The 12,945-nt window shown below is 46.3% G+C and overlaps 2 non-coding genes across 2 annotated transcripts; both read right to left on the reverse strand.

Moving 5' to 3' along the window:
* Positions 1-2,326: 2,326 nt before the first annotated feature.
* On the reverse strand, positions 2,327-2,399 carry trnat-ugu (transfer RNA threonine (anticodon UGU)). Its single transcript has one exon. It is a non-coding gene; the product is annotated as a tRNA-Thr (tRNA).
* Positions 2,400-4,711: 2,312 nt separating this feature from the next.
* trnat-ugu (transfer RNA threonine (anticodon UGU)) lies at positions 4,712-4,784 on the reverse strand. The gene has a single exon. It is a non-coding gene; the product is annotated as a tRNA-Thr (tRNA).
* Positions 4,785-12,945: the final 8,161 nt, after the last annotated feature.

The following is a 12,945-nucleotide window of genomic DNA, read 5'->3' on the forward strand; positions in this document are numbered from 1 at the left end:
AGCAAAGATGTCTTGCTACAGTTGTACAGGGCCTTGGTGAGACCACACCTTGAGCATTGTGTGCAGTTTTGGTCGCTTTATCTGAGGAAGGATGCAATTGCCATGGAGGGAGTGTAGCGAAGATTTACCAGACTGATACCTGGGATGGCAGGAATGACGTATAAGGAGAGATTGGGTCGATTGGGCTTATACTCGCTGGAGTTTAGAAGAATGAGAGGGGACATCATTGAACTTATACATTTCTAACAGGACTAGAAAGACTAGATGCAGGAAGGATGTTCCTGATGGCCGGGGAGTCCAGAACCAGGGGTCACAGTCTAAAGATAAGGGGTAAGCCATTTAGGGCTGAGATGCGGAGGAATTTCTTCACCCAGAGAGTGGTGAACCTGTGGAATTCTCTACCACAGAAGGCAGTTGAGGCCAATTCATTAACTATATTCAAGAAGGAGTTAGATATATTTCTTAAGGCTAAAGGGATCTGGGGAGAAAGCAGGGACCGGGTACTGAGTTGGAAGATCAGCCATGATCTCATTGAATGGCGGAGCAGGCTCGAGGGGCCGAATGGCCTACTCCTGCTCCTATCTTCTATGTTTCTCCCTCTCTCTGTCCCATTCCGCTTCTCTCCTTCCATCTCTCCACTTCCCCTCTATCTCCCCTTCACCCACACACTCTCTCCTTCCCCTCTCTCTATCTCCTTCACTCTCTCCACTTCACCAACACTCTCTCTCCCCTACACCCTCTCTCTCCCTTTCGCCTCTGCTCTCCCCATCCTCCTTCTACTCTCCGCAAGAGGAAAGGACAGAGTCAGAGGTGGAAAGAGAGAGGGTAAGGTGAGAGAGTGAGCGGCAAAGAGGGGGATTACAGAGGAATTGAGCAGAAGGTAAGGGAGAGGTGGAGAGATTGGGAAGGGAGAGAGAGCCTGTTCTCGTGTTGGTCTCGGAGCTGTTTCATACTTAAAAGTAAACATGCTGTAAATTAACAAATTTGCATATGCACCAGTGAGATTTGAACTCATGATCCCTGGTTTGACAAGACTCGGGCTCGAACTCCTGAGCTATGGAGCCATCTGTACTGGGATGCTTCTCATTCCAGTTTGTGCTGTGTGTATGAAGAATGAGGCAGGGCGCAGTTCACCACTCAGATTGTGTCTCATACCCCGATACCTGCCTCAGGCTCTTCAATACTCACCTCTCAACTACAATAGAGCAACTTACATGTACTAAAACGTCCCATGGTAACTCAGTTACACTCTCGATAGCAAAATACTGCAGATCACAGAAACCCCACTGTGCAGATAGAGGCCATTTCGGCCCATCGAGCCTGCACCGACACATATCCCACCCGATCCCCGTAACCCCTACACCAACACATGTCCCACCCTATCCCCACGTCTTTAATCCCCCTAACACTAAGGGTCAATTTATCATAGCCAATCAACCTAACCGCACATCTTTGGACTGTGGGAGGAAACCGGAGCACTCGGAGGAAACCCACGCAAACACGGGGAGAATGTGCAAACTCCACACAGACGGTCACCTGAGGCCGGATTCGAACGCAGGTCTCTGGCGCTGGGAGGCAACAGTGCTAACCACCATGCCACCGTGCTGCTAGAAATCTGAAATAACAACAGAAAAGGATGGAAAAACTGAGCAGGCCAGGCAACATCCTTGGAGAGAAATTATAGAGTCAACATTTCGGGTCCGCACTGAACACAGGGCTCACACAGAACACAAGGCCCGCACTGAACACAGGGGCCATACTGAACACAGGGCCCGCACTGAACACAGGGAACACAGGGCCCGCACTGAACACAGGGCCCGCGTTGCACACAGGGCCCGCGTTGCACACAGGGCCCTCACCGATAACAGGGCCGAGGCTGAACACAGGGCCCGAACTGAACACAGGGCCCGCTTTCTCTCCCCCTCCTCTCTTCTCTCCCTCTCTCCTCTTTTCACGCTGTCTAACCACTTCCCGCCTCCCTCCTTTCCAGCTGTCCATTTCCCCTCTTTATCTCCTTCCCTTTTCTCTCTCCCCTACACACTCTCTCCCTTTCGCCTCTTCTCTCCCCATCCTCCTTCTACTCTCCCCAAGAGGAAAGGACAGAGTGAGAGGGGGAAAGAGAGAAAGTAGGAGGAAGGGAAGTGGTGAGAGAGAGGGGAAAGTGCAGAGAGAGGAGGTGAATGGGAGGTGAGAGAGAGGGAGATGCAAAGAGGGGGAATTGAACGGAAGGAGAGGGAGAAGTGGCGATTGAGATTCTGATCTTGTGTTGGCCTCAGAGCTTTTTCATGTTTAAAAGTAAGCATGCTGTAAATTAACAAATTTGCAGAGGCCCCAGTGAGATTTGAACTCACAACCCCTGGTTTACAAGACCAGTGTTCTAACCACTGAGCGACGGAGCCACCTGCAGAGGAGTGTTGCTCATTCCAGTTAGTGCTGTGTTTTTGAAGAATGAGGCAGGGCGCAGTTCACCACTCAGATTGTGTCTCATCCCCCGATATCTGCCTCTGGCTCTTCAATAGTCGCCTCTCAACAACAATAGAGCAACTTTCACGTACTAAAACGTCCCAAGGCAACTCAGTTACACTCATCTCTCTCTCAGTCTCTCTGCCTCCTTCTTTCTATATTTCTCCCTCTTTGTGTCTCCACCACTCCCTCTATCTTTCTGTCACTCTCTGTCCCTTTCTAGCTCTTTCTCTTTTTCTCTGTGGCGCTCTCACTTTCTCTCTCTTTCTCTCTCCCTCTCTGTTACTTTTACTCTCTCTCCCCTTCGCCCTTCCTCAGTCTCATTGCTCTTCCTCCATCCGCCCTTCTCTCATCTATTCTCTCACACTCTCCACTTTCCCGCTCTCTCCCAATCTCACTCTGTCTCTTGCCCCCTTCCACCTCTCTCCTTCTGTAGGGGAGCATCGTTTAACTGGTTTACGATAATTTGCCTGGTCAGGCAGCTTTGCCCGCACCCTGACCAATGCCAACCTTTTACCTGGTTTACGGTAATTTACCTGGTCAGCAGCCTTTGCCTGCTACCCTTAAACCAATTCAAACAGCGGTTTCGAATCGCTACCCCACCTTCTAGTTCTGACTGAAGGACTTATAATTAATGATATATTAAAAGCGGACAACTGGTCTGGGTGTGAGAAAGTCAAACTTTATTAAACTAAAGAAACTGTAATCAAATTTAAACTATACCACATGAACACAGTAATTACAGTAAAATTGCTTAAATGGGGGATGGCAGACGGCAAAAACGAGGGATTGATGGCTACAATGTTGATTAAACAATCTTAGCAATTTCCCTTAAATCACCCCCCCCCCCAACTCCTGACTAGGTGGCCTTGCTGAGGAGTCAGAAACCCTGCTCACCTGTGGTCCAGCGAAGTAAGAGAGAGAGATCGCTTCTCAGGAGCTATCTTTTATATCCTGCCAACTCCTGTTTGGCACTGAAAAAGGTCTGTGTGCAAAATTCGCGCCCAAAAGTTCCAATACACAAAAGAAAGCCATGACTGGCTGATTCAAAGTGACTGATTTAATGTGTCTGCACTCTGGGGCTGAAGTGTACCCGCCCACATCCAGAGTTCACCTGGGCTAAAACAAAAGGGAATCCAACTGCCTTATTGTTTAGAATTGGGTGATTCAAAAACCCATTCATTCCTAAACTGTTGCATATCAAAAGTCCTTTTCCTGAGTTTAGATGTATCTATTGTGTGTAAGTGCTTTGAATGGGTTTGGATTTCTGTGTAAATAGAAGCCAATTGTTCTGCGGTTTCGGTTCAAGTGGGCTAATCCCGTAAGTAAATCAACATCCTGCAGTTTCGTATAAACAAACCTTGCCTCTCCACGAAAGGGAAACTCCCTGGTTTGATTGACAGGTCTTTCACACAGACACATTACAAGCTGTACCAGCTGCTTTTCCAAGCTGCACTGTTCTTGGCCAATGCTTTCTGACGACCATTTGAAAACCTTTTTGTGATTGACCAGGCTCAAGGGCACAAATTCAAATCAAATGTACTGTCTTAATGTGTGCGAATATTTCCACAGAACTCCTCGATTGCGGTGTTGTCCATGTGCTGTCCATCTCAGAGCAGTCTTTCGTGGCTCTGAGTATGCTTTAAAAACATTGATCCAACCCAGCGGCATTTCAAAACACATAATTCTTCAACAACGATGTGGACCAATATTTCCCGATCTTCAAGGAAAATAGGGGAATTTTGCAAACCCCTACACTTCCTCTATCTCCTTCCCTCCCCTTCATTCTTCTCTTCCCTCCTAACTCTGTCACTCCCTCTTGCCTCTATCTCCTTCCCTTCCCTTCTCTCCCTTCCCCACTTTGTTCCCCTGTTTCATTTCCCCCTCCTCCTCCATCTGCCTCTCTCTCCCCTTCCCCTCGCTCTATCTCACCTTGCCGCTCTCGGCATCCCCCCTCTCCAACTCCCACCTCTCCCTCCCTTTCCCCTCACTCTTCTTGCCTCCCTGCTTCCAAGCTGTCCACTTCCCCTCTCTCTCCTTCCCTTCATCTCTTCTCTCCCCATCCTCCTCCTTCTACTCTCCCCAAGAGGAAAGGACAGAGATGTGGTGAGAGAGAGGCAGGCAAAGAGAGGGCGTACAGGGGAATTGAATGGAAGAGGGAGAGGTGGAGATTGAGCCTTTTCTCGTGTTGGTCTTGGAGCTGTTTCACACTTAAAAGTAAACATGCTGTGAATTAACAAATTTGCAGAGGCACCAGTGAGATTTGAACTCACGACCCCTGGTTTACAAGACCAGTGCTCTAACCCCTGAGCTATGGAGCCACCTGCACTGGATTATTTCTCATTCCAGTTAGTGCTGTGCGTTTGAAGAATGAGGCAGGGCGCAGTTCACCACTCAGATTGTGTCTCATCCCCCGATACCTGCCTCAGGCTCTTCAATAGTCACCTCTCAACAACAATAGAGCAACTTTCACGTACTAAAACGTCCCAAGGCAACTCAAGTCCACTCTCTCTCTCTCTCAGTCTCTCTGCCTCCTTCTTTCTATATTTCTCCCTCTTTGTGTCTCTACCACTCTCTCTCTATCTTTCTGTCACTCCCTTTCTATCTCTCTCTTTTTCTCTGTTTCTGTCTCACTCACTTTGCCTCTCTCTCCTCTCTGTCACATTCTCTCTCTCACTACCTCCTCTCTCAATTCAATTCATTTCAATTCAAATGCTTTATTGGCATGAAAGTTTACAGAGAACCATATTGCCAAAGCTTACATAGCAAAAAGGTACAGTTTTCCAACATTCTGTAGGTGTCAATCGATTTGACATTTGTTGGGTACATACAATATTACTTTTAAACAATATTAATTTTAAACAGTCTTTGTACTTCATTTGGCACGTTCAATATTAATTTTAAACAGTCTTAATTTTAAACAGTCCTCAGGTTGTGACATGTTGTTACATATTTGGCCCCAAGGTATGGTCTGTCTCCTTCTCCTAGGACTAATCTCAATTTTGACAGGTCATCCAATTCCTTGAAATCTGGGGTTGTTTGGCTTAGCTTGTTGAATAATATGTTTCTTGATGTGTTGAATTTTTCGCATTTTAGGAGGAAATGCATTTCTGTTTCAACCTCGCCGGCCAGACATTGATCGCATATTCTATTCTCTCTAGGCTGCCAGGATTTCTTGTATCTGCCTTTTTCAATTTCCAGTTGGTGGTCGCTTAGTCTGTACCTGGTGAGGGTCTGTCTCTGTTTTGTGTCTCTGATGGTCGTGAGGTAGTCTGCCAGTTTATATTCTCCTTTTAGGGCCCGGTAACATTCTAATCTGCTTTGGCTTTCGGTTATTTTGTTCCAATGTTCCAGGTAGGTTCCTTTGCATTGTTTAATGATTTGGTTCACTCGGATTGGTGTTTGGACGGCTGTGTTGGTCTGGGGCTGGTCAGGGTCCGGCTGAGTACTTAGTTTCAGTAGCAGCTGACTCAGGGGACTCTTTTCTGGGTTTAGCTCTTGGGTCTGAAAGGCTTTGAAATGAAGGTTGTCTGGGGAGCTAGATTTGAGGTGATTTAGGAAGTTTAGTGCTCGTTTTTGGATGTTTATTATCAGTGGGTATCTGCCTAGTTCGGCTCTGCATGCATTTGTTGGCGTTTTTCTTTGGGTGCGAAGGATGCTTCAGCAGAATTCTGCATGTAGGGCTTCTATTGTGTGTTTTTCCCATTTAGTGTAGCTTTGGTGATTTAGCGGGCCCCATACTTCACTACCGTACAGTGCAATGGGCAGGATTATGCTGTCAAATATTTTGAGCCAGATTTTGATTGGGATTTGGATGTTGTAGAATTTTCTTTTTATTGCATATAGGGCTCTTCGGGCTTTTTCCTTTAGTGCATTCACTGCTATGCTGAAGCTCCCTGATGCTGTAATAGTTAGACCAAGGTAGGTGTAGCTCATAGTGTGTCCTATAGTGGTATCACTGAGGGTAAACTGGTATTTGTTTTCCTGACATCTGGGCCTTTTTTGAAAAATCATGATGTTGGTTTTCTTTAGATTTACTGTTAGAGCCCTATTTTGGCAGTATTTGTCGAGTAGGTCTAGTTGTTGCAGTAATCCCTGTTCTGTGGGAGACAGCAGAACCAGGTCGTCCGCATAGAACAGGGATTTCACTTCTCCATCCAGGAGATGGAGACCTGGTGACTCGCTTTGCTCCAGCATGTCTGCTAATTCATTTATGTATATGTTGAACAGGGTTGGGCTCAAATTGCAGCCCTGCCGGACGCCTCTTCTCTGGGTGAAGAAATCGGTGCGTTTGTCTCCAATTTTGACCCCGCATTTGTTTTTCAGATACATTGATTTGATAAGGTCATAGACTTTGCCCCCTATTCCACACTGAAGAAGTTTATAATAGAGCCCTTCGTGCCATATAGAGTCAAAGGCTTTCTTGAAGTCGATGAAACAGGCAAATATTTTCCCATTTTTTGTTTGGTGTATATGTTTTTCAATGAGGGTGTGAAGGGTATAGATATGGTCGGTGGTGCGGTGTTTTGGAAGGAAGCCTATTTGGTTTTTTCTGAGGATATTATGTTTGTTAAGAAAATCAAGTAATCTACTATTTAGAATACTGCAGAATAACTTCCCTAGACAACTGTTGACACAGATGCCGCGGTAGTTATTTGGGTCTGATTTGTTTCCACTTTTATATATGGTGGAGATTAGTCCTTGGCACCAGATATCGGGAAAACAGCCTGAACGTAATATGATGTTGAATAATTTGAGTACCGCACCCTGCATCTCCATATTGCTGAACTTGAGCATTTCATTTTTGATGTTGTCTGGGCCACAGGCTTTCTTTAGGTGGAGAGATTTTGTTTTTGTGGCCAGTTCTTTCCATGTGATTGGGGAGTCTAGAGGGTTTTGGTTGTCTTTAATTGTTGCTTCTAATGTGTGGAGTTTTTCTGTGACCTGATGTTGACTTGGGTTTGTATCGTTTATTGGGATGTCTTTGTAGAGGTTTTCAAAATGTGTTCTCCAGATGTCGCCATCTTGGATTGGTAATGCTTGCAATTGTGTTGTACTCAGGTTATTCCACATTTCCCAGAATTGTTTTGGATTGGTGGAGTTTTCAATTTCTTCGAGTATTTTGTGGGTATAGTTTTGTGTTTTGTTCCTAATGGTGTGTTTATATCTTTTGAGGGTTTCATTGTATCTAGTACGTAGGTCCGGATTGTTTGGTTGGTGATGCTTTTGGTTTGATATTTTTCTCAGGTCTTTTCTGGCATTTTTGCATTCGTGGTCAAACTATTTCTTATTTTTATTTTGTCTTTTGTGACGCTTCCTCTTCTGTTTCACAAGGTCGGCTTTTACAGCTGCCTCATGGAAGATCATATTTATATCCTCCATGGCCATGTTTACACCATCTCTGGTGATCTCTTTCTCTCTCCTCTTTGCTTCCCTCTTTCTCTCCCATTCCGCCTCTCTCCTTCTCCTTCCCTGTCTCTCCTTTCCCCACAGTCTCTCTCCTTCCCCTCTCTCTATCCCTTTTCCCAAATTTCTCCCCTTCCCCTCTCTCTATCTCTTTCCCCACACTCTCTCTCCTTCCCCTCTCTCTATCCCTTTCCCCACACTCTCTCTCCTTCCCCTCTCTCTATCCCTTTCCCCACACTCTCTCTCCTTCCCCTCTCTCTATCTCTGGCCCTTCACCCACAGTCTCTCTCCTTCCCTTTACTCTCCCTCTCCCCATCCGCCTTCTTGTCTCCCCAAGAGGAAAGGACAGAGTGAGAAGGGGAAGGGTAGAGAGAGGAGGTGAAGAAGGTGAGAGAGAGAGGGGAATGTGTAGAGAGAGGGTGAAGGGGAGAACAGGGGATTTGAATGGAAGGAGAGGGGGAGGGGAGTGAGAACCTGTTCTTGGGATGGTCTCTGAAATGTTTCATACTTAAAAGAAAACATGCAGTGGATTAATGGCGAGTTCAGAAACAGAGCCTAAATTTACAGAGGCCCCAGTGAAATTTGAACTCACGACCCCTGGTATACAAGACCACTGCTCTAACCCCTGAGCTATGGACCCACCGATGCAGGATTGTTTCTCATTCCAGTTAGTGCAACACAACATGGCTGATTACCTGACCATGGAAAAGGATAGCAAACTGAGAAAAACCTTGACAATGCACAGACTTAGTGAACATAGCCTGGCGATCGAAAAAGGTAGACACAGGCAGACCCGGCTACCAAGAGAGGACAGGATATGTTCTCATTGCAGACAGGGTGTGCTGGAGACAGAGATGCACTTCCTCACAGCTTGTAGAAAATATCAGGGCATAAGGGAGAATTTGTACCCAAAATTCACAAAAATATGCCCGGAATTCAGAAATTTGAATGACGACCAAAATCTCCCATACCTACTAGGGGAAGGGAGAAATTGTGTAACCTTAGCGGCACACTATGTTACAGCTTGCCATAAACAGAGGGACAGCCACTAAATATAAGAAAAGAGTATATACAAATTATATGAATGTATGTTTATACACTCAGGGATATATCTGTTTATACACTGTATGGATAGATCAGTGTTTATGTGTTCAACCATGAATGTTTTTCGATGCTCTGGCAACATAAGATGTACCTTGTCATCATGCCAATAAAGTGATTTGAATTGAATTGAATTGAATAGTGCCGTATGTTTGAAGAATGAGGCAGGGCGCAGTTCACCACTCAGATTGTGTCTCATCCCCCGATACCTGCCTCAGGCTCTTCAATAGTCACATCACTACTACAATAGAGCAACTTTCCCATGCTAAAACGTCCCAAGGCAACTCAGTTACACTCTATCTCTCTCTCAGTCTCTCTGCCTCCTTCTTTCTATATTTCTCCCTCTTTGTGTCTCTACCACTCTCTCTCTATCTTTCTCTCTATCTTTCTGTCACTCTCTGTCACTCCCTTTCTACCTCTTTCTCTTTTTCTCTGTGTCTCTCACTTTCTCTCTGTTTCTCACTCTCATTTTACCTCTCTCTCCCTCACTTGTTCTCTCTCTCTCTCTCTCTCAGTTTCTCTCTCTCCTCTCTCTTTCTCTCTCTCAATTTCTCTGTCACTTTCTCTCTCTCTTTCTCTCAGTTTCTCTCAATTTTTCTCTACCTCACTTTCTCTATCTCTCGCTCACTTTCTCTCTCACTTTCTCTCTCTCGCGTTGACTATCTCAATTGTTCTCTCACTTGCTCTCCCTCTCTCACTTTCTCTCTCTTTTTCGCTCTCACACTCTCTTTCTCTCTCTCTCTCTCTGTTTCTCTCTCTCATTTTCTCTCTCTCACTTTCTCTCTATCTTTTTCTCTCTCACTTTCTCTCTCTCACTTTCTCTCCCACTCAATTTCTCTCTCTCACTTTCGCTACCTCCTCTCTCTTTCTCTCTCTTTCACTCTCTCAGTTTCTATCTCTCTCATTTTCTCTCCGTCCATCCCTTTCGCTCTATCTCTCTTGCTCTCACTTTCTCATTCTCTCTCTCGCACACTTTCTCTCTCACTCACATTCTATCTCTCTTGCTTTATTACTCTTACTTTCTCTATCACATTCTCTATCACTTTCTTTCTCTCCCTTTCTCACTCTGTCTCACTGTCTCTCTCTTTCTCTCTTGCTCTTTTTACACTCTCTCACTTTCACTCTCTCTTTCTCTCTCTCTCTCTCCTTCTCTGAGTTTCTCTCTCTTTCTTTAACCCGCTCACTTTCTCTCTCACATTCTCTCTCTCACTTTCTCTTTTTCTCTCTCTTACTTTCTCTCTCCCTCTCTCTGACTTGCACTCGCTCTCTCACTTTCTCTCTCTCTCCCCTTCCCCTCGCTCTCCCTCCCTCCTCTCTTCTCCCTCTCTCTTCTTTTCACTCTGTCTCTCTGCTTAACTCTCTCTCCCATTCCGCCTCTCTCCTTCCATCTCTCCACTTCCTCTCCCTCTATTGCCTTCCCTCTCCACTTCACCCACACTCTCTCCCCTTCCCCTCCCTCTATCTCCTTCCCTCTCTCCACTTCACCCACACTCTCTCCCCTTCCCCTCCCTCTATCTCCGTCCCTCTCTCCACTTCACCCACACTCTCTCCCCTTCCCTTTTCTCTCTCCCTCCTTCTACTCTCCCCAAGAGGAAAGGACAGAGTGAGAGGGGGAAAGAGAGAGGAAAGGGGAGAGAGTAGGAGGAAGGGAAGTGCTGAGAGAGCGGGGAAAGTGTAGAGAGAGGAGGGGAAGGGGAGGTGGGGAAGGTGAGAGAGAGGCGGAGGGAGAGAGAGTGTGAAGAGGGATGTGTAGAGAGAGGGTGAAGGGGAGAGAGAGAGAGGGGTATGGAGGAGAGAGAGGCAAAGAGTGGGAGTTCAGGGGAATTGAACAGAAGGAGAGGGGGAGGTGGAGGTGGGGAAGGGAGAGAGAGCCTGTTCTCGGGTTGGGCTCGGAGCTGTTTCATACTTAAAAGTAAACATGCTGTGAATTAACAGTGAGTTTAGAAACAGAAGCTAAATTTGTAGAGGTAGTGGGGAAAATGCTAGAGTCCATTATAAAAGATGTAATTGAATAGCACTTGGAAAACAGTGACAGGATCGGACAAAGTCAACATGGATTTACAAAAGGTAAATCATGCTTGACTAATCTTGACTAATCTACTGGAATTATTTGAGGATGTAACTGGTAGAAAAGATAAGGGAGAACCAGTGGATGTGGTGTATTTGGACTTTCAGAAGGCTTTCGATAAGGTCCCGCATAAGAGATTAGCATGTAAATGTAAGGCACATGGGATTGGGGCAAAGTACTGACTTGGATAGAGAACTGGTTGGCAGACAGAAAGCAAAGAGTTGGAATAAACGGGTCGTTTTCCGAGTGGCAGGCAGTGACAAGTGGGGTACCGCAGGGATCAGTCCTAGGAACCCAGCTATTCACAATATATATTAATGATCTAGACGAGGGAACTAGATGTAATATCTCCAAGTTTGCAGATGACACAAAGCTAGATGGGCGTGTGTGCTTTGAGGAGGATGCCGAGAAACTCCAGTATGATTTGGACAGGTTGGGTGATTGGGCAGATGCATGGCAGATGCAGTATAATGTGGATAAATGCGAGGTTATCCACTACGGTGGTAAAAACAGGAAGGCAGATTATTATCTGAACGGCAATCGATTGGGAGAAGGGGAAGTGCAACGAGATCTGGGTGTCCTTGTGCACCAGTCTCTGAAGGTAAGCATGCAGGTGCAGCAGGCGGTTAAGAAGGCAAATGGTATGTTGGCCTTCGTAGTGAGAGGGTTCGAGTACAGGAGCAAAGATGTCTTGCTACAGTTGTACAGGGCCTTGGTGAGACCACACCTTGAGCATTGTGTGCAGTTTTGGTCGCCTTATCTGAGGAAGGATGTTCTTGCCATGGAGGGAGTGCAGCGAAGATTTACCAGACTGATACCTGGGATGGCAGGAATGACGTATAAGGAGAGATTGGGTCGATTGGGCTTATACTCGCTGGAGTTTAGAAGAATGAGAGGGGACCTCATTGAACTTATACATTTCTAACAGGACTAGAAAGACTAGATGCAGGAAGGATGTTCCTGATGGTGGGGGAGTCCAGAACCAGGGGTCATAGTCTAAAGATAAGGGGTAAGCCATTTAGGGCTGAGATGAGGAGGAATTTCTTCACCCAGAGAGTGGTGAACCTGTGGAATTCTCTACCACAGAAGGCAGTTGAGGCCAATTCATTAACTATATTCAAGAAGGAGTTAGATATATTTCTTAAGGCTAAAGGGATCTGGGGAGAAAGCAGGGACCGGGTACTGAGTTGGAAGATCAGCCATGATCTCATTGAATGGCGGAGCAGGCTTGAGGGGCCGAATGGCCTACTCCTGCTCCTATCTTCTATGCTTCTCCCTCTCTCTGTCCCATTCCGCTTCTCTCCTTCAATCTCCCCACTTCCCCTCTATCTCCCCTTCACCCACACACTCTCTCCTTCTCCTCTCTCTATCTCCTTCACTCTCTCCACTTCACCAACACACTCTCTCCTTCCCATTTCTCTCTCCCTTTCGCCTCTGCTCTCCCCATCCTCCTTCTACTCTCCCCAAGAGGAAAGGACAGAGTGAGAGGGGGAAAGAGAGAGGAAAGGGGAGAGAGCAGGAGGAAGGGAAGTGATGAAATGGTAGAGAGAGGTGGTGAAGGTGAGAGAGGGGGAAGATTGTGAGGGGGATGTGTAGAGAGAGGGTGAAGAGGAGAGAGAGAGTGGTAAGGAAGAGAGAAACAGGCAAAAAGGGGGAGTACAGGTGAATTGAACGGAAGAAGAAGGAGAGGTGGAGATCGAGCCTGTTCTGGTGTTGGTCTCGGAGCTGTTTCATACGTAAAAGTAAACATGCTGTGAATTAACAAATTTGCACAGGCATCAGTAAGATTTGAACTCATGACTCCTGGTTTACAAGACCAGTGCTCTAACCCCTGAGCTATGGAGCCACCTGCAATGGGTTGCTTCTCACTCCAGTTAGTGCTGTGTGTTTGAAGAATGAGGCAGGGC

This window comes from Somniosus microcephalus, unplaced genomic scaffold, assembly GCF_052327205.1.
Source record: "Somniosus microcephalus isolate GS21.2 unplaced genomic scaffold, FLI_Smic_1.0 unresolved_chr2, whole genome shotgun sequence".
Lineage (NCBI taxonomy): Eukaryota > Metazoa > Chordata > Chondrichthyes > Squaliformes > Somniosidae > Somniosus > Somniosus microcephalus.